The sequence below is a fragment of the Peromyscus eremicus genome, chromosome 3 (assembly GCF_949786415.1).
Source record: "Peromyscus eremicus chromosome 3, PerEre_H2_v1, whole genome shotgun sequence".
Taxonomy (NCBI): domain Eukaryota; kingdom Metazoa; phylum Chordata; class Mammalia; order Rodentia; family Cricetidae; genus Peromyscus; species Peromyscus eremicus.
In genome coordinates, this window is record NC_081418.1 from 28,156,463 (window position 1) to 28,180,254 (window position 23,792).

The window sequence follows — 23,792 nt, forward strand, 5'->3', positions numbered from 1 at the left end:
CCAGAACTTTGTCAAGCGGTCTTCACCTATCCATGTTGGTGGACATTTTTACTGCCAAGTCAGAGTATTTTAGTTTCTTGCAGAGCAGATATATACTTTCCTGTTTTGGATTTTTCACTCCTAATGAGAATTCAGCAAAATGTACATAACACAGATACTCTCAGATTCATGACATCAATTGTAGCATAATACTTTGAAGCTGAAGTAAAACAATGACAGGTTGACCAAAACCATAACTTTATGCTGAACAATGCAGGCAAAGTGCAAGTTTAAGACACTAAAAGGTTATTGATGGAAATGTAAGGCTGTACAGGAAAATAAACTGATTTTCGACTTCTTTTCAAGACATCTTTCTTTATAAAGAGGAATCTCAGTGTTAATTTTTACACACACTTAAGTATCTTACACACACCCACAATTGACAAATTATTTGGAAGGAAATTCAGCACTTGGTGAGAGTTTCTTGGATTTTTGAAACATACTCAGTCCCCATAAAATCTAGGATTGTTGCCTATAGGTGTCATAGTTTTAAATTTCTAATAATGAGCAATTTTATTGCATAGTAACAAAACTTTGACCTATAATTATCATTGCCAAATGTTAATAGGATTTTTTCTGTATTACCTATATAATGTTGTTTCTTTTTATGATTAGTATTGTTAGCTAAACTATTTCTGAGCATATATTGTGCCCCCTGACAGATATATTGTGTGGATGAAGTGACACTATACACATAAAGGAACATTTTCAGGTGTAAAGATCTTCAATAGTAATATCATGATCAGCATAATAGCATCCTGTTCTCCATTGTATATAAATATCAATTCTGACCATTGAAACATAGCCTTTTGCAGTGTTTTGATATTAAATTGGACATCTTTCAAATAATCCAGCTAAATATCTAGCCAATTAAAATCCTTACTACATTGCTAACAAGAATCATATATACTAATATGCCTCTGCACGATGCATTTGGAGCTCTAATTTATTATTCAATAAGAATGCATTTGACCTCTGCATGTTGATGATTTTTTTTCCCAGAGACTATATTCTGCAGCAAGGCTAATCTTAACTGTGTACAGTTCATTTGGAATAATTTCTCATCTAATTCCTTTAACTGTTTGGAGGTAGAAAGCAGGCCCATCATTTGTGGAATAAGAAGCAAACAGCCATTTCATTGTATGATAAGCAAATAGAATGGCTAAAAGCTAATGTGCTGATTCAATAACCATTTCTATATTATCCTTTTAACTTACCGACATCCTGTGCATGCTTTAAATAGTTCCTTCTGAGATTCTGATGTTACTCAGCAAAGCAATAGGAAAAGAAAATCAAGAAACAATTTCAGTATTATTTTTAAAAGTAGATTATTTTTCTGATTATCTATCAGGGAGGCAAGGTTTAAGAGTGTTTTTGTTAATGGTGATTATGGGAACATTATAAGACATGTCAAAAACTTAGCATGCAAGGAGGAATGGGCATTAAAGCAGAAACAGGGCAGTGCCTTGCATGCCCATCCTACATTTATGTCTGAAAGCAAAACATGAGCCCTACCGATTAAAGTCCAGCAACCTATCCGCCACAGAAAGCAAATGTGGTTCATAGTCCTTCATTCCTGTGCTTTCCTTGACTTAAGTCGGCATTTGCAATGGTGATCAGGAGGAGTAGTATCATCTGCTCTTGCCACTTCCACAGCTCTTTCATTGTGTTTAAAAGATTAATTGCCAATATATGTCTATCTATCTTAAAATACTAGATATGAAGTTTGTTTGGCATCTGAAAAGATACTAATAGCATCCTACAAATTTAAAACCAGTATATTTTTGAAGAAGAAATAAAGAGGAAAGGTGAGCAGCATCTCTGGAAATAGGAATTGTTGCGTTTTTGTTTGTTTGTTTGTTTGTTTGTTTTTACTGAGATTTGCTACTGTGTGGTGATACTTTGTTTGCCCTCTAACAAATAAAGCTTAACTGGAGATCCGAGGGCAGAGCTAGCCACTAGTTAACCATAGAGGCCCCGCCACGGTGGCACACACGTTTAATCCCAGCACTTAGAAGGAGGAAACAGGAAGTGATATGGCTGGGCGGAGAGAGGAAGTGATAAGGTAGGGTGGAGATAGGAGCTCAGCACCTTCTCAGGCTGAGGAGTTGGTGAGGTAAGAAGTGCTTGTGGCTTCTTCCTTTGTCTCTCTGATCTTTCAGCATTTACCCTGATATCTGACTTTGGGTTTTTATTGTTAAGATGAATCAGAATTCATATAGGCTGACAGTAAGAATGTAGTGGAAGTCCTTGTCTTCTAAGTAGCACCATTTCAGAGTGTACATTTGCCCTCTTTTGTACATTTTCAAAACAACTGAAAGAACTTAGGAGAATTAATTTCTGAGCCACCTGAACACACAAGCATTGATGAGTCCTGGGCCTGCTCCCTGACTCTTCATTGTGGAGCACATGTGTCCAAGGTGGCCCTACCTGCATAGGCAAGACTCTCAGTGTGTACCACTGTAAGCAAATGACAAGTTGTGAAGCTAAACATGTAGCAAAGGCATTTGCAAAGCCCATATGTAGGCATCTGGGAAATGAACTCACTTCTGAAGACTACTGACAGGGATTTCTGTGGAAGAAATGCCAGCAGGCCGTGTGCACTCTGAAGAACTGTGGAGGCTACTAAATTCTGCTGTGGAAATAAAAGTGCTTCAGAGAAAACTAGGTTTAGGTAGATCATTCAAACCATGGAATTTTGTCACAGAAGAGTCCTGGAAAAACCCAAATGAAACAATCATAGCATAATAATGGCAAAATTAAATCTCTCTTGACATTCACACCCAAGGTCTCAGTCTTTTGCAATATTAAAATAATAAAATTTTGTTTTCTACAAGAGACATTTCTCTGAAGACATTTGCTTTCAACACATTATTTTTGTTAAAACCTCATTTGGAGTGTGGAGTTTTTTAATTTGTAGAGTCAATACAGACAAGTTCCAAGGCTCGTTTCCATGTTCTGTAGTGTAGAATAGGAGATGCCTCAAGATTCCCGAAGCTCTTCAAGCAAAAACTATTGTAACAAGTGTTTCTAGGCTTAAAAAATGGCTTTTTAAATTAAAATCTCATAACTCAACACTGACTATGTGCTTCTATCTGAGGTGCCCATGTTTGATTCGTGTTGATTCCATTGTGATGCTTTTATTGTTCTGGGAGAAATGTGCCATTTTCATACAACTTTTCTGTGTTCCACTAATCACTACTTTATCATAAGGTAATTCATCTACAGAAAAAAGTCATTTGGCTAGTCATTCACCTATGTTTAGGCAGACTACTACTCATCCCTTTCAGTATTTATTGATTTAATTAAATATACATCTCTTTTTGGGATATTCTCTTCAAATACTTCTTAAACAGAAGCATTTTATGTAAATTTTTTATGAAAAGAACAAAAGATTGAAAAAATATTTGTAATTCACAGAGTAATAAACATGTTTGTGTAAATACATATAAATATAGGTAGATTTGTGTGTGTGTGTGTGTGTGTGTGTGTGTGTGTGTGCACGTGCCTTAACCAACATTCTACTGCTCTTCAGAGACACCATGACCATGGTGACTTTTATAAAGAAAAACATTTAATTGGGGCTGGCTTATAGTTTCAGGGCTTGAGTCTATAATCGTCATGGTGGGAAGAATGGTGGCATGCAGGCCGACATGGTGCTGGAAAAAGAGCTGAGAGTTCTACATCTGAATCTGTGGGCAGCAGGAAGAAGGCACTGGGCCTGGCTTGAGGATTTCAACTCCCAAGCCTATACCCAGTGACACACTTCCTCCAACAAGGCCACACCTACTCCAACAAAGTCACACCTCCTAATCCCTGTCAAGTAGTTCCACTCCAAGCATTCAAATTTATGAAGTCTATGAGGGCCATTCTTATGTAAACCACCACAATGTGTGTGTGTGTGTGTGTGTGTGTGTGTGTGTGTGTGTCTGTGTGTGTCTGTGTGAGAGCAAGACAAAGACAGAGAGACAGAGAGAGAAAGAGAGAGAGAGAGAGAGAGAGAGAGAGAGAGAGAGAGCGCAACCTATGAGGTAATCGTGTTGAATAGCTATTTAAGAAAAAAGTTCAAGTGGGTTAAAAAGAATGAAAAAGCATGGCTTTTACTAACCAAGAGTAATGAAGAAAATCAAGTTAGTGTGATTTGAAAAGCTATTTTCTTTAATAACTTTGGCAAGAAAAATTTTAAGTTTGGTTAAGCCTTCAACATAGGTGTGTTAAAGGAAAGAGGTACACACAATAGAAGTAAAATGTATCCAGATTTCTCACTAGATAACAAAAACAGCCCCACTACAAGAATTCTTCACAAAGATACACTTGGAAAATAATTCAGTCATATGCATGCATGTGCTATTTGCAGGCTCTCACAGTGAATAAAACATTTGGAAATGCTCTTTATGAACTTGAATCAGAAAATTATAGAAAACCCATGAGGCAGAATATTTCTCAGGATTCACAGAATTATTACCCAGTTTTCTGCATGGTGGATCTGTGGTCCCTCAAGAGTCCTGCCATGTTAGACCTGCTCTTTGGCTTTTCTGATGCGAAATTATGAAGAAAATGGGCCACTACTGATGGAAGCCAGGAGCCTGCATATAAAAACAAATGAGAAGAAAATACCCTAGTATGAGTCTTCATATCAACCAAAAAGTGAAGGTTATGAACAAAGGGAGAGTTAGCTTCAAATTATTTCTGTTTGCTCTATCCTTTTATTTGGATAACTTTGGATTGGACCATTTGGTGACTTCATAATGGCAAGAAATCGAATTGTGCTAAGGAAGTAAAAACTTATGGATCTGAGTCTTCATTATCAATGAGATATTTTAGACTCCGTATGTGTCAGGGATGTGATCAAGAGTAGCGTTTGGCCTAGTAATCAAATACTGGTACCACCTTGCAAGACCACTGTCACTGTCTTCCCAATGACTAAGCAGAAATATTACACAAAACACTGATACTTTCATATCAGGAGACTTTCATATGACTATGATTTTCAATTGAACGTATGATGTGGACATTTGTTGTTAAAACATTAAAGTTGCCGGGCGTTTGTTGCACACGCCTTTAATCTCAGCACTTGGGAGGCAGAGGCAGGAGGATCTCTGATTTCAAGGCCAGCCTGGTCTACAGAGTGAGTTCTAGGACAGGCTGCAAAGCTACACAGAGAAACCTTGTCTCAAAAAACCAAAAAAAAAAAAAAACCCAAAAAACAAAAAAACAAAACCAAAACACTGAAGTCAAGTTTAAATCACTCATCAATTTTCCTGTCAACCAGAGCATAGTGGGCATTTATCTAGAGTATGACTATATTGAAAATGGGATATATTAGAATTACTTAGTATGGTAACAAATTTATAGCAGGAATCAAGCATAAAATAAATAAACAAAATAAGTGGGAAAAGTAAAAATAAACACAAAGGTGTATTTCAAGTACTCTTTCTTCCAGTATATTGTTTAAATGCGGCAAAGCTATAAATTGTTAACTTCGAGTTTTCAACTCTTTTAGAATCTGGAAAAAAAAAACCGTAAGGACCTCAGTGTACTTTCATTTATGTGAGTTTTATCTACAGCACTTAACATAAGAATTCAGAAGCAGAACCATATAAAACATTTATGATTCAAGTTTGTAGCTTGAGTTTTCCTGCCTGGCCCACAGTCAAGACAAATCTCTCTTACTCGTCAGTTCCACATCTGCTCAGACCCAACCAAGTAAACACAGAGACTTATATTGCTTACAAACTGTATGGACGTAGAAGGCTTCTTGCTAACTGTTTTTATATCTTAAATTAACCCATTTCTACTAATCTATAAGTTGCCACATGGCTTGTGGCTTACCAGTATCTTAACATGCTGCTTGTCATCATGGTAGCTGGCAGTGTCTCTCTCACTCAGCCTTCTACTTCCCAGAATTCTCTTCTCTGCTTGTCCCACCTATACTTCCTGCCTGGCTACTGGCCAATCAGCATTTTATTTATACAAAGCAATATCCACAGCACAAGTTCACTTCAAATAGTACTTATATTTCATGTAATTAATAAACATTTATCTTTGGAACAAATTTTGGCTATACATACCAGACTTACCCTTGAACCAATCCTCCTGCCTGAACCTCCTAAGTGGTGGTGGATTTACAAGAATTTGCTGAGCATAATGAACATTATTTTTAATGAAAAACAAAATAAAACATTCTGCTTTCCAAAAGGTGAGAATGGTGTCATTTCACATCTTCCAAACTCATGTTTTTTAATTGGAACATACAGTTGCTCATATTTATAGGGTACTATATACTCCTTTAATACACATGTACATTGTACAGCATTCAATTATCTCTTAAATCATTTCTTCAAATCAAGTATCTCTTAAAATATTTATTATGTTTTGGAAAAGATATTTCTTCTGATACTTTGTTTTTCAGACATAGTTTCACAGAGCCCAGGCTTCCCTTGAGCTCACTATGAAGCCAAGGATGACTTTAGGCTTCCGACCCCCTGCCTTTGCCCCACAAGTGCAGCAATTGCAAGAATACGACACCATGACAAGTTTTATTTGGGCTGGGGGTTAAACTCAGAGATTTGTGCAGAGTCATGAAACACTCTCCCAACTAGGCTATCCCCCTAGCCATTTCTTCTGACTCATAAACAATATGCCATAAGTTACTGACATCTACAGTCACCCTATTGTGCAATCTAACATCAGAAATTATTTCTTCTATTATGCTGGAATTTCACTTGGTCTGGAAACTGTTCTTTAGAGTAAAAATGATGTTCCCTAAGAAGATAGCTGTTTGAAACTCAACAGTAACACAAATGGCCTTTTTTCAAGGTCACTATCATAATGCAACACATAGCAATAGGGCATTTTGCATATCTCCCATGCTGTTACATGCAATGTTAAGAAGTAATCCATTCAAGGATTAATTTTATAGAACTTATAACTTAATTGAACAAGATTAGTGGTTGTTACTCTTCCTTCAAGGTCATTGTTAAGTGAAGATGGCTTTTAGTTTTATATATTTGGAGTGCTTGATGGCAAAAATACAGACTGCTGGTGTCCTGACCTGGAAGTGGGCTAAGGCACTATTCCCCATCATCCCCCATCATCGGTGCACCTGCACCATAAGCACAAGTGTGAGCACCACATAAAAGGCAAAAAGAAGTTTGTACTACTTTGGTGATGGGTGATACAGATGATTGATTAACAGATGGGATCACCTAGGCAGAAAACCTCTGGGGACATATGTGAGGGAGTTCTTAAACTGAGTCAGTTGAGATGGGAAGACCCATTCTAAATGTATGTGTGGTCTATTCCTTAGCTTGAGGTCCCCTAATGAATAAAAAGATGAGAGGAAACTTTGTAGCACCGTTTATCTCATGCTTCCTGACTGCAGATGTAAGGTGCTGAACCAGCCATCAGCCATGTCTGCTCCTGCCACCATGGCCCCTTTGTCATGATGGACTGTATTCTTAAAACGTGTATAAAGTAAACCCTTCTGTCTTTAAATGGCTTTTGTCAAGTATTTTGTCACAGAAACAAGAAAGGTAACAAATAAAATTATAAAACAAGAAAGGTAACAAATAAAATTATAAAACATTTCAAAACCCTACATGAGCTTTAAAAGGGAATCCAAAATTGCATGGGCTATGACGCATTTACAATAATAAATACAGAGGATGAGTGATAGGAAGTCTTGTCTTAATGATTTGTTGATTTGCAAGCAAAAGTCTGTCCTGAAATCTAGAATTGAGCAGAGTCTGCATTTGTTCAGCTGTGGTTTTAGTTCAGACCTTTAGAGTCAAAGCTGTCTGGTTTTGAATGTCTTTCTTCTATGAATTTAATTTTGATGCCAATATTCACTCAACATATGATTATTACTATACAACATGAACACTTGCACATGCATTCACATGTACACACACCAGTAGCTATTGCATATATGGGAGTAGCCAGTGTCAATTATCTCTTGCCCCTATCCAGTGAAGCATGTGGCTCTCAAAAATCCCATTGTTTCCCTTTTTCGTTATTATTATTATTTTGGTATTTTTTGGTAATGTTTGGTCTGGTATTGTTTCATATTGTGCTATTAATCTCCATGCACTAGATCATTCTTATCAGCACAAAAACCTCTGTAGACGAATTTCTAAACAGTTGTATTAAATAAGAAACACAGAGCCAAATACAGAGGTAATAGCTAAAGAGATCAGAGAACTGTCGAAGAGCCATGACTAGCCTTATCTTACCACCATGCCACTGTTGCTTCCCCACAGAGCATTTCTTCCTGCTTGACCTGTGCTTTTATTGCCTTCCTTTTCTGCCTTCTCATTGGCTCTAAGCCCAATGATGACTTCCTCATCATTGCCTGCCTATACAGACCTCCAGGTCTCTATGGGTGGTACTGGGATTAAAGGCTCATGTCACCATGCTTGGCTGTGTCCTTGACCACACAGAGACTCTACCTGCCATGTGATCAGATTAAGGGCGTGTGCTACCACCACCTGACTTCTGTTCCTGGCTCCCTATGTGACTTTGCTATGTGACTTCTGAACTCCAGGCAAACTTTATTTATTAACATACAAATAAAATCACGTTTTAGCACAATTAATATATCACCACAAACCTCCTCTTCCATTTTCTGTATTTTAAAAAAAGAAATCAGGCTTTGCATGCAACTCAGTGGCAGACTGCTTGTTTGAATGTATGAATTCCTGGGTATTATTTCTAGTTCCACACAAAAAGAAAAGAAATAAATAATTAAGTAGACAATACAATAAAGACAATGAGAAAAAGAAGGGAAGGGAGATGAGAAAAGATAAAGAAACCAAGGAAAACTTTGCCTTATCACTTTCCTGACACTTTGTGTGCTATGAGAGTTTCTCATTCTGGAGACGATCGAGTTTAGTCTGATGTGTTATCCCTTTCATCATCCTACAAAAGTCATAGTCAATGAACTCTAGACTCATTCTTTCTGGGTTCCCAAACCACTCAAGAGTATGGAAAGCCTTAATATGATCTATTGAAAACTATGCTCTCTTGTGGGATTCCTCCTTGCCCACTGGAGACATCTTCCCACTGTTCCTCACATGCTTTTTTATTTGCTGACCTTACCTCTACATTCAAGGAACCTCAAGCTTATGGATTTTCTTCTTTCTCTATCTTGCCTCTTAGGTGATCAGAGACAGTGCCAGGTTGATGAGCTCCTCTTTAATATTTCTTTTTTTTTATTTCACAGACAAATTAATTAATTTTTTTCTTTTTTAATTAAGAAAATTTTTTCATTCATTTTTACACACCAATCAAAGATCCCCCTCTTCCCTGCTTCCGCTCCCCCCAGCCTCTCCTCCGAAACCACCCCCTCTCCCACCCACAAGAAGGCAAGGCCTGCCATGGGGAGGCACATCCAGTAGAGGCATGTCCAAGTCCTTCCCCCTGCCTCAAGGCTAAACAAGGTGTTCTATCACAAGTAGTAGGCTCCAAAAAGCCTGCCCATGCACCAGGGATATATTCTGATCCTATTGCCAAGGGGGCCCCCCAAGCACATCAAGCTACACAACTGTCTCACCATGCAGAGGGCCTAGTCCAATGCAGGCTCCACAGGCATTGATCCAAATTTCATGAGTTCCCACTAGTTTGGTTTGGTCATCTCTGCAGATTTCCCCATCATGATCCTGATGCACTTGTTCGCAGAATCCCTCTTCTCTCTCTTCGACTGGACTCCTGGAACTTAACCTGGTGTTTGGTTGTGGATCTCTGCATCTGCTTCCATCAGTCACTGGAGAAAAGCTCTGTGATGACAGTTATGGTATTCACCAATCTGATCCCTTTGGCAAGCCATTTCAGTTTAGGCACCCTCTCCACTATTTCTAGTAGTCCAAGCTGCGATCATCCTTGGGGATTCCTGGCAACTTCCCTAGCACAGGGTTTCTCCCTATCCCCATGATATCTCCCTCTATCATGGTATCTCTTTCTTTGCTTTCCCACTCCATCCCTGTTCCAGCTCAACCATCACATTCCCTTATGTTCTCATCCCCTATCCCTTGCCCTCCATTGCCCCTCTCTTATCCCCAGTTTACTCATGGAGATCTCATCTATTCCATCTTACACTTGTCAGAATGGCTAAGATCAAAAGCACTGCAGACAGCTTATGTTGGAGAGGATGTGAAGCAAGGTGAACAGTCCTCCACTGTTGGTGGGAGTGCGAACTTGTACAGCTACTTTGGAAATCAGTATGGTGGTTTCTCAGAAAATTGGGAATCAATCTTCCTCAGGACCCAGCTGTATCACTCTTGGGCATATACCCAAGGAATATTCAATCATGCCATAGGGACACATGCTCAACTATGTTCATAGCAGCATTATTTGTAATAGTCAGAATCTGGAAACAACCTAGATGCCCCTCAGCTGAAGAATGGATTAAGAAAATATGGTACATATACACAATGGAGAAAAACAATGACATCATGAAATTTGCAGGCAAATGGATGGAACTAGAAAATATCATCCTGAGTGAGGTAACCCGGACTCAGAAGGACAAACATGGCATGTACCCACTCATAAGTGGATACTAGATGTAAAGCAAAGGATAACCAAACAACAATCCAAAACTCCAGAGAAGCTAGCTAACAAGGAAGACCCAAAGAGGGACGAATGGATTGCCTTGGGAAGGGGAAATAAATGAGATCTCTTTAAAATTTCTACCCAGCATTGCTCCCAACCACTGTTCATATGTTTTAAACAACCTTTATGGCAATACTATTTATTTGAATCTGGGTTACTTAGAATTTTTAATATATAGCTTACAAAAAGTTAACTTTTATTTCTCTCCAATTTCTTTTCTCCCTCTCTGCATTACAGGAAAGGTGCCATCTTTCAGATTTGCTTCAACTCTGAACTTAGCTGTAACTGGGCAGTGGTAGCACACTCCTTTAATTCTAGCATTTGGGAGGCAAAGACAGGCAGATCTTTGAGTTTGACTCCAGAGTTCCTGGACAGCTAGTGCTATGCAGAGAAATGCTGCCTGGGGAAAAAAAAAAAAAAAAGACCTCAAGTGAACTGTCACTCCTCCCCTGAGGTCCAGATGTTCCATGTTTTTAAAATTTTAAGCATTCAGAATCTCCTTGTTTCTCACTGATTGTGTGTTGTACTGTGAGCTATTGCACATATTCACAATGTGTCTTGTAGAAGTTTGATATGTCACATGTCGTTAGAAGATGCAGCCTGGTTGTGCCTCAGTTCCTTTAGGTTATAATTCAAGGGATGGCTGATGCTGGCATTGGACTAATGTTATAAAGGAGGTGCTTTCCAGAGTCCTGTTCTCAAAAATTAACTTACTGTGTCATCATATTTTTCCATCCATAAGAAGCAAAACAGAATACTGTAAGGAGCTTCTAACATTCCTTGCAATGTTTTTCATTTCTTATATACGTAAGTGATACTACTACAAAACAATCTTCACAGCCATTGCTTCAGCATTCCTACTTATCCTGGGCAAACCACTCTCATAACACAATGGCTTCACTCTCTATTAAGCACAGTGAAAGCACTGACAAGCCATGAAATCTTCTAGAACTAATAAATGACACCATGCATGCCTCTGTTCTTGCTCAGCACCACACTACCAGTTGTTGGTCTTTCAAATCCTCGAAGTGCTCTGTTCATCATATCTAATGATTCCCCTCCAAAGGATTGTCTCAACATTGATGTCTCTACATTTTGTCTTAGAGACATTAAGCTTCAGACTATACAAATAACCTCACATAGATTTTTTTTGGGGGGATCAATCTTTTTTAAAAAAGAGTCTTTCCAAGTATTAAAATGCTGACTTGTTTCTTTGTTCTTTCAGTGCTGGTAGACGAATGATAAATCTATTTTGGTTTTCACACCTTCCCATTGATAAGGGTAGGTATTAAAGTATATGCACAATGGATGTAGAAAACGAGAGAGGGCTAGTCATGTAGAAGCCTTGTCTACTTCTCCATGTTTAACACATGGAAGGTAAACACTTGCTTCTCATGAAATGGCTTTTCCTGAGTCTGAACTGCTTGTTTAGCCTCTCACTGCAAAGCCTGAGAGACTTTTATTGTTGCTGCTTCTGAAAGAATAAACATCTTGAATTTTGGTGAGACATGAACACACTGATAACATTTTTTTCTCTCTTTGAGTAATAAACTGATTTTTTTAGACATCCAGCTGTCATTGGAATGCTATCTTATAGTTTAAGAGATGTGTAGCTTTTTAGACATCAGAATCAAATATATCATGTTTATTCTTTTTTTGAAATGTGCTTTACAAAGTACCTTACAACAATAATCATAACAAACTTATTCTTGATGATAACTCTTTGGAATTGTGTGGCAGTGCTGTACAAGAGCTTTGGATTACAACCAGTAGAGAAACTAATTTTCCTAATACTTCTAATATGTCACTTGAATGAAACTTCTTGCCTTATCTCTATCTATTCACAAACAGGTGTCAGAAAAAAAAAGTCACCAGATCAACACAAAGAGCTTGCTTTAATCACTAGAGGAGTTTCACAAAAGGAACACCAATGACTGCCCTGGCATGGACTTTAATTACACCACACACTCAGAACCTAGCAGCAGAAAGCACAGAAGGGATGTTTCTAGATGTCTATCACACCCATTGCGCCATAAATGAAATCAAGATTGAAACACCATACACCAGATTAAGTACCATGTACCATTGCTAAAGGGCTTTTATAATGCTTCAGTGTCTACACTTGTATATGGAGGGCAAACACGGCAGATACTCATAGGATTATTAAAAAAAAGAATGCTTCTAACTGATAAGCCTGGGCCCTGGAGAAAAACTGTACACAGATTGTGATCTGTAATCATGGTGGAATCCAGCAGCAAGGTCTCATGGACTAATTTTCATACAGAAGCTCCTAGAGCAAAGCTCCATCCAACAATATACTGCCTATTTCTTTTGTGAAATAGAGATCTCTGACTCTGAGGGAAACTCCTGCAGTGGTGATGAAAAAGCAGTGAATGTGCCAAGGCCAGGCTGCCTCGAGTGTAATAATAAGAATAAAATAGAATCCCTTTAAAAAAAAATCTCTTCTTTATCTTAAATCTATTTGATTTTGCTATCAACGTGGGTTATTGTTTTCTGAGTGCAATGAAAACTAATTCTGAAAACCTATACTTAGTATCTGAGAGAATGTTCAGACCAAAAAAGATAAAGAATATTTCTCCCTCTTATTCCTTTTTAATTGTATGGAAGATATGCATAGACGGTTTAGAATGACAGAGAGGAGCGATGTGTGCAAAGAAAATCCCTGTCAAGTTCTCTGTGCATTGCTATTGCCCATGGCCATGGACAGTCTAGAGATAAAGGTGGGGGAAATCCTAAAACCCATCAATCCCAGAAGTCTCTTGGTCAGCAGTACCCAAGGGCAAAATAACATGCAGCTCTGGTGGATAGAGAGGGAGACTACCTTGCAAATTTAGGGTCCAATTCTCTTGGCCTCTCTCTAGTTAAAAACTAAGCATTTTTTTTCCAACATAGCTTCCAATTGCAAAGCCTGTTGAAAACTCATTATCTTCAAATAGGATTACATTCCGTTAATATGAGAACATGCATATTACAATATCTGGTAAAAATCAAAAGTTCCAATTTGCTCACTACATGTAAATCCAATTCAAAATATTTCCATAACATATATCTGCTGGATGTTACCCTATTTGTGTGTCACTCTGGAATGGATTAGCTCCATGACAGGCTGGGCTCAGTTTTTCTGCATTTGGTGTTTTTAAACAGTTTATATTTGTTATCATATCAAAGACAGGCTTGCAGTTTTCAAAAGGAAGAAGAGAACACAGCGCCCAAGGCTCCGCCAGCATTACATTTCTTATTCCATTTTATCTTTCTTGGTTTTGACTAATGTCAGTAACAGCTACTGGTAATAAACTGCTTGTTACAGCCTGCTGTTGCCTTGAAGCCTGGCTTTGATACATTGTCAGCCAATCGGAAGCATTTCCTGATTACATTTCCAAATTGCTTGTTTATTGATCGAGAGTTAATAAAGCAAAAGACAACTTTACAGCTTAAATTAAATGAAAGTTTCCTTTGATGTTCAAATTATCCAATCAACCAACAGGCAGTGAAATGTAAGCATTTGAAAGTTTTATCTGTAAAGGGGGGAAAATGCATGAGATAAATGGATGTTAGTACTGACACGGTAGCTAAGTGCTAATGAAAAATATGTGCAACTTAGCATACTGTGATTTCATTTAATTCCCAGGCAAAGGAAATGATGTTTTGTTCTATCTATCCTATTCCTCACATGTGAGCAAGAAAAAGTATTTATGGATATTGGTCATTTGGATGATCCTAATTTCTTCATATCAGATTTATATTCCAGGGAAATATCTGTACCTCATTTGTCAAAATGGTTCTACTGTTAAAAAAATTGGAATCATTTTCTGATTTTACTTTCTTTATTTTATTTTTATGTAAAATGTGTATTTGTGTGTGTAGTCGGGTGTGCCTGCCATGGCTTTCTGTTCAAGTCAGGCAACTTGTGGGAGTAGGTCCTCCCCTTTCTCCTCGTGGGTCCTAGGATGGAACTCTGGTCGTCAAGCTTGGTGCACACACCTTTCCGCTCTGAGTCATCCCTACGGCCCTGTATTTCCTAACTTTCAAAGTAATAAGCATACATTATACTTAAAATGGAAGAAAACCATTATTTTGGAATTAAATTTTCCAATAATACTACTAATATCAAAACAACAACAATAAAAGACTTAGCTCTTTGTTGATAGTAAAATTGCAAAAAGTTTATTTTGGGGTCAGGTTATCTTAGAAACCCCCATATCTTATCTAGATGTCTGAATTTGTATGCCAAATACCAAACATGTGCAACACGGCCTGTTTAATTTTTGTTGTTATTGTCCCTCGTTTGTTTGTTTGTTTGTTTGTTTTTGAACTAAAGCTTTTCAAAGAGAATTATTCAAATCTCACTATGTCTCTAGACTGGTGAAGACAATGCCACTAGACACCACTTCTGGATTGGCCTCCTCCTTCAGTCTGGCTACTGACCCCCAGCAGCCAAGGTTCAACTTGTTCATGTCTCTCCGCTGTGACCGCTGGTCAAGGTTTACAGAGCTGCACCTGCAGTCAGCTGCGTCCCACCACAGGCTGCCCCTCCTCCCTTCAGCCATCAGGGCTTTTGGGGGGTTTTGTTATAGGATCTTACAATTGCAAAATTAGTGCCTTTAGTACTTTGCTCCTTAATTTCATCCTTTGAGCACTCAGGAGATGGAGGCAGAAGCCTCTAGAGCTTGAAGCCAACATGGACTAAATAGTGAGACCTTATCTCTGCTCCTCCCCCACCACAGAAAAGGAAAAAAGACAGAGAATACAGGAAGGAAGGAAGGAGGGAGGGAGGGAGGAAGGAAGGTATTTTCTTCTCCATAGAAAATATTTACTTCAATTCATATCATAATAGTTGTCATTAGCCATCTATGGACACTTCATATTTTTGTGCCTCTGCTGGCAAACTCTGTCATTATGTAACTTACATCTATGCTGAGCATACTGAATGGCACAAACGAAACACCAAACAGATACGTGCTAAAGGAACAAATAAACAATAAGTGAGACACCAGGTAAATTGGTTGTCTGGTAATCGAAGTTATTCTTTATTCTTTGGGACATTTTTTTCCGAAACATCTAAGATCATTCACAATCATTTCCATTCATTAAATCAGTGCTATTTTCTTGCACCTTTACAGTGTTTATGGCACATCTATGCATCATAGGAGATGAAACAATGAATTTGACAGTGGCTTTGTTCTAACAGTTCATGCTATTAATCTACATTTCCCTTTGTCAAAGTTATTTGTTCTTTGATCAAAGTATGAATGGGCAGTTAAAAGTGAGACTATGCTTACATTTCAATAATTGCATGTCTATTACCACATGCTGAATTTTAGGCCTGTTTCAGGAATTATTCATCATTTGTCTCTACTATTCACAGCCCTCCTCACCCTCAGATGACTTTTATCAAACCCTGTGAACTTAGTTCAAAATATATTTGACTCCACTGAATCATATCCATTCTCTCTGCCACCACTTGGTCTAATCAACTTTCATCATTGGGGCCTTATCAGTCTTGCAATTTGTCTTTTTTCTCCCCTTGAGTGCCACAAAAGACTGATAATTTTATGACTTGGTTCATTTATGCTGCTCTCTTCTTTTGTATACTGTCCAAATAGTCCACGGCTGTACTTACAAATTCTCTCCAGGGCCCAATGCCCTACCTTGTCTTCTTTACCTTTACTGTCAGCCACAAACCAAATTTACCCCCACCCCCAAGACCTTGACCATCATTTTTTCTCTGTGTCTGAAATGCTTCATCACTTCATTTCTGAGTTTGTTTTCTGTTTGTATTCAACAGTTCAGGACTTTTCAGATTCAACAGATCAGAGCCACAGTTCAGGACTTCAGATGTCCTTGTCTATAACTGGCCGCTGTCCACTTACTCACTGACACATCTCACTTCTACGAATCCTTCAAAGTAGATATAATAATCTAAAAATAGATGACTTATAATGTTTACTTTAAAAAATTCCTCCACTTATGCTTCACAGAAATACGTTTCATGAGGAGTAAATCTTTTCTAACAAGCCCAATGGTGTAACCAAAGCTTAAACTGTGTTTTGCACAAAGTATATACTCAATGAATATTTGTTGACTGAGTGAACAAGAAAGTAAGTGAGCAGGTTTCACTTTCAGGGAGATGTTGAGCACTCAGTAGGTATTATGTGGCTGGCGTTTGACAATTGCCCTGTACTGGCTAGTTTCATGTCAAAGTGACTCTAGCTGGAGTCATCAGAGGAATCCTTAGTTGAGAAAATACCTCCGTAATGCAAGCCTATAGAACATTTTCTTAATTAGTAGTTGGATTTGAGATTGGGCATTATCATGGCTTTGTTTGACTCTTTTGAATCTTTATTGGTTTCACGTGAGTATTAGGGTGCTTACTCTTTTTTTTCCATTTTTATGAGGAAAGTCAATAGTATTCTGATGAGTAATGCCCAGAGCCTGTAAACTACTTTGGACAGTTTTGAGCATTGTAAAAGTATGAGTCCTTCTGATCCATGGACATGGGTTATCTTTCCATTTTGTAATGTCTCTTCTATATTTTTCTTTTCTTTTCTTTTTTTTTTTTTTTTTTTTTTTGGTTTTTCGAGACAGGGTTTCTCTGTGTAGCTTTGTGCCTTTCCTGGAACTCACTTGGTAGCCCAGGCTGGCCTTGAACTCACAGAGATCCGCCTGGCTCTGCCTCCCGAGTGCTGGGACTAAAGGCATGCGCCACCACCGCCCGTCTATTTTTCATTGGTATTTTACAATTATCACTGTGAAATTTTACTTCTGGGTGCTAAATTTATTCCTATTTTACTTATTATAGTTAATAAGAATGTGTTTGCTTTCTTGGTTATTTATGCTCTTGGGGTGCATTTATTACTATTTCCTTTCTGTCTCTTTCTAAGGCTTAGGTACACTCTGCAAGAGTCTCGTCTTCATTACAATAATTCATGGTGTTTGAGATGCAGTCTGGAACTCACCGTGTCTGTATCAAGTAGCAAGCTAGCCTCAAACTCAAAATCTTGCTGCTTCTGCTAAAAGTGAAAACATCTTTGAAAATCCTGCTCATACTTTCAAGAAGCAAAATATTAGGGAATATGAAGTAATGAGTCCCAGGTTCTAGGCTTGCATCACTGTGCTCAGCTTCTTTGTCTCTTTCAATTGCCTCTCTTGTTTTTGGAATCAGTATACATTGCCTGTTCACACGCAACTTTCTCAAAGCTTCTTGCCGATGAAATGAATGGATGGAAGTGTTTATCTCTATAGTACTAGGAGGAAAATACATCTGAATATTAGTAGCAGATAATTTCAGGTAGCAAAGTATTATTTTTGAATACTACAGTACAATCTTTAGACTAATTAATTTAGTCCAGTAATGATGGCTCTAGTCAACTGACCTAGTATGCATATGCAAGTGCTTTTTAATTAATTGAGTGCAAAAAGTTTATTTATTATTTTTAATTGTAATTTGAAGTAGAATGGCACAGCTGCTGTGTGAGGAGATACACATAAATGTGTCTGTAAACAGTGTATGGAACTTTGAAACTTAGTTACTAAGAGTGATACTATCTGTGAAGACCCTAATAATTTCAAAAACTAGAATATCAGTAAAGAGAAGTCAGTGAGTTGTAACATGTTTTTACATACTTTTCTTCTGAAAACTTTGAACCCTGTTAAAACATTTTCTAAGAGCAGAATAATTCCTGTTGTTAGATGGCATATGATTCTAATTCCCTTCTCTGTGAATATAATGAATCAGAAAACTGTTATTTGGTTTAGTAAAAATCAGACAGGCCCAAAGTAAATGCCATACTCTTCAATCTATAGAGTTAATATAATAACAACAATAATTATAATTACTGCTAGTGAGAGAGAACTCCTTCAGAGCACTCAGTATATGTCAGGGACTTTTCAAATTGTTTTTCCTCTTCTGATTATTTCAAGCCACAAACAACCACACGAGGTAAGTAATGTTGTTATCAGCAGACAAGGGTACCAAATTAAAGAGAAATTAAGTAATTTTGCTGAGGTAACCTGTGAAACTAAAATTAATATTCAGATACCCTCTCTCCAGAATCCATATTGGTTCTTCAGAGTACTGCAGAATCTGATCATGAGCATTGTACACCATTCCTTGGAATAACCTGGCTTGTATCTCCTTCAGTTTGTATACACATTTCTCCTTCTTCTCAAAACATTCAGTAAAGAGCAAAAAGGATGAGGATTTATGGTTATATGGCAGATACCTTAGTTTTCAACTCCACAGTTTAGGGCTCAAGATGGTAGTATATAAATACCTGAGAATACATCCTTGAATAGTTTTCCCAAGTCCTGCTGCACATCAACCTATGATTGGACTGGTTCACACTGGAATGTGAGAAAGCATTTAGTAAACAAACATGCCATTGTGACTTAGGGGATGGGGGGACTTCAGAAGAGGAAGTGGGGAAGGCTGGCTATTATGTGGAGAGCACAAAGAACATTTCAGGAGCGGCAAGCATCTGGGCAAAATCAACAGAATTTTAAAAGCTGTAGCTGGATCAAAGAAGAAAGAATTGGCTAGCAGGGCTGTGTGGAGCCTACTGCTGCTTGTGGCTACAGGCAAGAGCACATGGATTCACACTTACCTCTTGTATAATGCAGGGGACGTGAAAGTTGGTATGGCCTCTATGACCAGACAGCAATCTCAAAGGGCCTCTTCAACTTTCTGAGATGCATTGTACATCAGATCCACATTCAAAAAATTTATAGCTGAATTGAATCTTACATTTCTCTCTCTAATTCAATGAGTCTTTCAAGGTACATATTGGTAAGCCACTGCTTACATAGAAATGCACTTTCTACTTTTATCATTTATTACACATTTGATTTTAAGAATGAACCCTCCTTCCTATACTTTGGATCCCTTTGTTTTCTTTCACAGATTAACATAGGGAAAAACTTGGTGTGTCAGCAGCCAAAAATACCCCTGATGTTATTCTCCACCCATCTCTGATTCCCACACGTGTCTAATTCTAAGTATCTGTGAATGTATTACATATGCTCATCGCATCACTGCAATAGTTGAGTTTATTAGATGAGGTAGGACAGACAGAGTGACTCTAGTGCCTGGCAATCTTTAAAACGGTCACAAATATTTAAAACTCCATAGAATTCTTATGAGTTCAGAAGTAACTGTGAGATGCAGCCTCTTACCACAAAGGATACGTTTAATCTCGTGGATGATCTGAGTTTGAGGAAGGGAAAATCAAATAGGAACCTTAACAGGCGACATTATTTGACTGAAAACCTTTGGGTTTACACATATGCTCAGAATGAAGAAATCTGTGTAAAGTCACCATGAAATGAAAGAGGAACTCCTTCCTTAATGGTTAATAGTAAGTATCCACTTGACAGGATCTGAATCAACCAGGAGACACGCCTTTGAGTGTATCTGAGAGGAACACTTTTGATTGGATTAACTGAGGTGGAAAGAGCCAATGGAAAGTGGGTATTATCGTCCCCTGAGCTTTGACCTTGAGTGCATAGAAGGAAGCCTTTATTCAAGCTGCTTCTTGAATAAAGGTACACTGTGGGTAGATGCTATGTGACCAGCTTCCTCAAGCCCCTGTCACCATGATCTCTGCCATGATGAATTGCACCATGAGCCAAGGCAAGTCATCTCTCCCTTTCTTTTGTTAGGAAGTTTTGTCATGGCAAAGGAGAACGAACGAATGTACCCTCCTACTCCCTGTTCCTTGTTTTTCCACCTCTGTAAGTGGTGGTAACAATTGGAGCTAATTAGTCAGTTAAAGAGCCTGCACGGTCAGTTTACATTCTGTTACTGTGTTCAATTCAACAAACAAAACACAATTGTTGTTGTTTTTTTCCCCTTTAAACTGGAAAATTTCTCAGAGCTTTTAAAATGGCAAGATACCTGTTTACTACAAAGAGTAATCTACAATCTTCTCTGTTTCCTAGTGGAGTCCCATTATTTTTGAAGGTATAAAGGTAACATAAAAAGTAAGATAGATAAGAATTATGCAAAGTTTATTTTTTTAATTAAACGGTGACATTAGATGAATGCATGAATTAATTGATAAAACATCCCTCTGTTTGACCTCCTCCATAGTGACATAGGGAACACCCAGCATTCTGTCCCTTTCCCTGGTGTGTGTCCTGTCATACCCCACCCCAGGGGGAAGCTTCTAATATCAACAGCAAGTTACCAGGCCTGAAATTTATGTAAATATAAATTAATCAGGATGTACTTTTCAAGGGTAGATGGTTCACTCAGTGTATCTGTGAGGTTCCACCATGATGTACATATGTAAGCAGCTTATTTCTATTCCTTTACATTATGTGATTGTATGAATATAAGATGTCATTAATCTCTTATTAACAGATATTTGTTGAAAGTGTAATGAAAACACTGTGGAGCACTCTTGAATATCCTTTTCTTTTTAATTTGAAGATAACAAAGAATTACATTTTATATTTACCATTAAAAATATCAGTCACCTGGGAGTATTGGTTCACAATTTTATCCCCAGCACTCAGGAAGCAGAAGCAGGTCCATCTCTGTGAGCTTGAGACCAGCCTGGTCTACACAGTGAGTTCAGTTCCACCAGGGTTACACAGTGAGAACTTTTCAATAAATAAATAGATAAATAAATAAATAAACACAGTGAGTTGAGTTCCACCAGGGTTACACAGCAAGACCTTTTCAATAAATAAGTAAGTAAGTAAATAAATAAATAAATAAATAAATAAATGAGCAAGTATTAATTCTTGTGTTGTTCCGAAGTATTATTTCAATTCTTAAATATCGAAAATAAAATAAGAGTAGAATCTGTACTGGTGAATAAAGAGGGGGTGCTGCGGGACCCAGCGTTAGCACTCCGTACAAGGTGGGATACTCAGGAATACAATGAAATGGAAATATCATTAAAAATAGTAACATACTCAATAAAAATGTGTCGAACATAAAGAAACATACAAAAAAATGTTCATAGCAAGTATACTCCTTAGAGCTCAAAAATTAAAACAAACCAAATCAAAAAAATAAATAAACCATAAGCTACAAAATCCTAGCTATCTCATTTTGGCAGAGCAGATAAGGACCCAGCTGTCCTGAGAGTAACTAGGATTCTCAGTCTGTCCTGTTTGGCATTTATGTACAAGTTCAAATTCACCAATTCCACATGCATCATGTAAGTGGTGGACTTACAGCGCTAGCTTTGCTGTTTCCCTATCACATCCTGATTACACCTCATCAGGAAAAGCTACACTCAACATGATTACTTCTGACCAAGGGTGTTTAATTTTTAATATTTTTAAAGCTGTGTCTCGTACTTTGGAGGGTTTTTCTAATTAGAAATAATTAGCTGCATATGCATCTGATCTCCCCTTGTCAGTGGGTTTTAAATTTTCGTCTCTCATACTTGTCAGTCACTTTCGCAAAGAGCTTGTACCTTGTGAGGGGCAAGCTTCACACCGCACCAATGATGAAGTTTATTATTGACAAACTTGTAAATAATACACACTCTGTTGTTACAGTTTTCATTCATGAAAAAAATCTTATACTGGAATTTCAGACTTCTCAAAGCTTTTAAAAGTGCAGTGTACCTGGTTACTTTATAAAGATCAAGCTAAAATAAGCTCGCATTTAGTACCAGAACTTCCCAGGGAGACCGAAACAGGAAGATGAGGAGTTCAAGGACAGCTTGTACTACATAGTAAGTTTGTGGCCAATTTGGGCTACATGAAACATAAACAAACAAGCAAAAGACTGAGAAGGTATTTTGAGTGGTAAAATGTTTGCTGCATCTGCCTGAGGACCTAAGTTTGGATCCCCAGAATCCATGCAAAAACAATTGTAATGGTGATGCTTATAACCCCAGCTCTGGTGCAGCAGAAACAAGAGGATCCCAAAATTTGCTGGAGAGACTGCCTAGCAGAGACAGTAGACCCTGAGTTCAGAAAGAGAGGAACTGTCTGAAAAACAGAGACTAGTGATAGAAAGACACCCACTCTCAACCTCTGGGTTCCAAAAGTTCGTGCACGCACAGAAGCACTAACACACAAAAACAAAAGGTTTCCATGGAAATTATCCTTTGGTGGCATATGCCTATATCCTTGGTTTCAGGAACAGAGGGCAAGAAATTTGTGAGCTCAAGACCAGCCACAGCTAAATTGTGAGTTCAAGGTCCGTATGGGCTACAATATGACCTTTGTTAGAGAAATAAAATAAAATAAAAACCAGACAAATAAATAATGAAAAATAAAATGAAACAAGACAATGTCTTATAAAGGAATCTCTTTTACAACATATAAACTAGTTCTAGAAAAAACAAAATCTGGGAAAACTCCACCACTCTAGGCTTTTGCTTTCTTTTCTCTCATTAGAAAGGCATCCCATTAACACTTGTCAAGTGACTCTTAGAAATCTTACAAATGCATAGTGTTAACAGATAGTAGTGGCATGGTATATTTTACCGTGTCCAAATAAGAAGATTCACCCCTAGGGGGATTAGTAGGTCTGACTCAAAGGGGGATCCTACGTGTAGAGTAATTGGTGTTGGAAGGTAAAACAAAGTAAATTCCATTAAAGGGAGAGAACAGAAAGCAAGTCAGAGCTGAACTCCCTGGGAGTCGCGAAGCCTGGGTTCCTCTTAGTCCAAATGAGAACACCAGTGGCAAAGGAACTTGATACTTTAAGGCTCTCAGTGTTGAGATGCCATCTGAGGGGCAGCAGGCACCACTAACCCTGTATCAACCTTTACTACGACTGTCCTCATACAACTGTCCCGCTGTGGAAAGGTGCTTTCTACTCAGCATGTCGGTGCAAACGTCTTTTCCACTTTGGCTTTCAGGCAGGGTTGCTTGCCTGACAGAATTCATTTGCAAATACTTTTGTTTATTTTTGCCAGCTATGAAAAAAAATATCACACTCTATTCTGCCCGAAGTTGGAAACTTGGAACCATGCCCATAGCAGCAGAAACATGTTGCTCTTTTGAGTTGTACCGACTTGTCTTCTTTTCATCTGTGCAATGGTTTATTGTACCTCTGCCAGTCAAGCTGAGATGGCTTTTCTCCTTCTGTGTGTCTAAATTTGTTATCCTCATTCCTTATCAATAAATATTTTAATTTGGTGTGTTATTGTTTC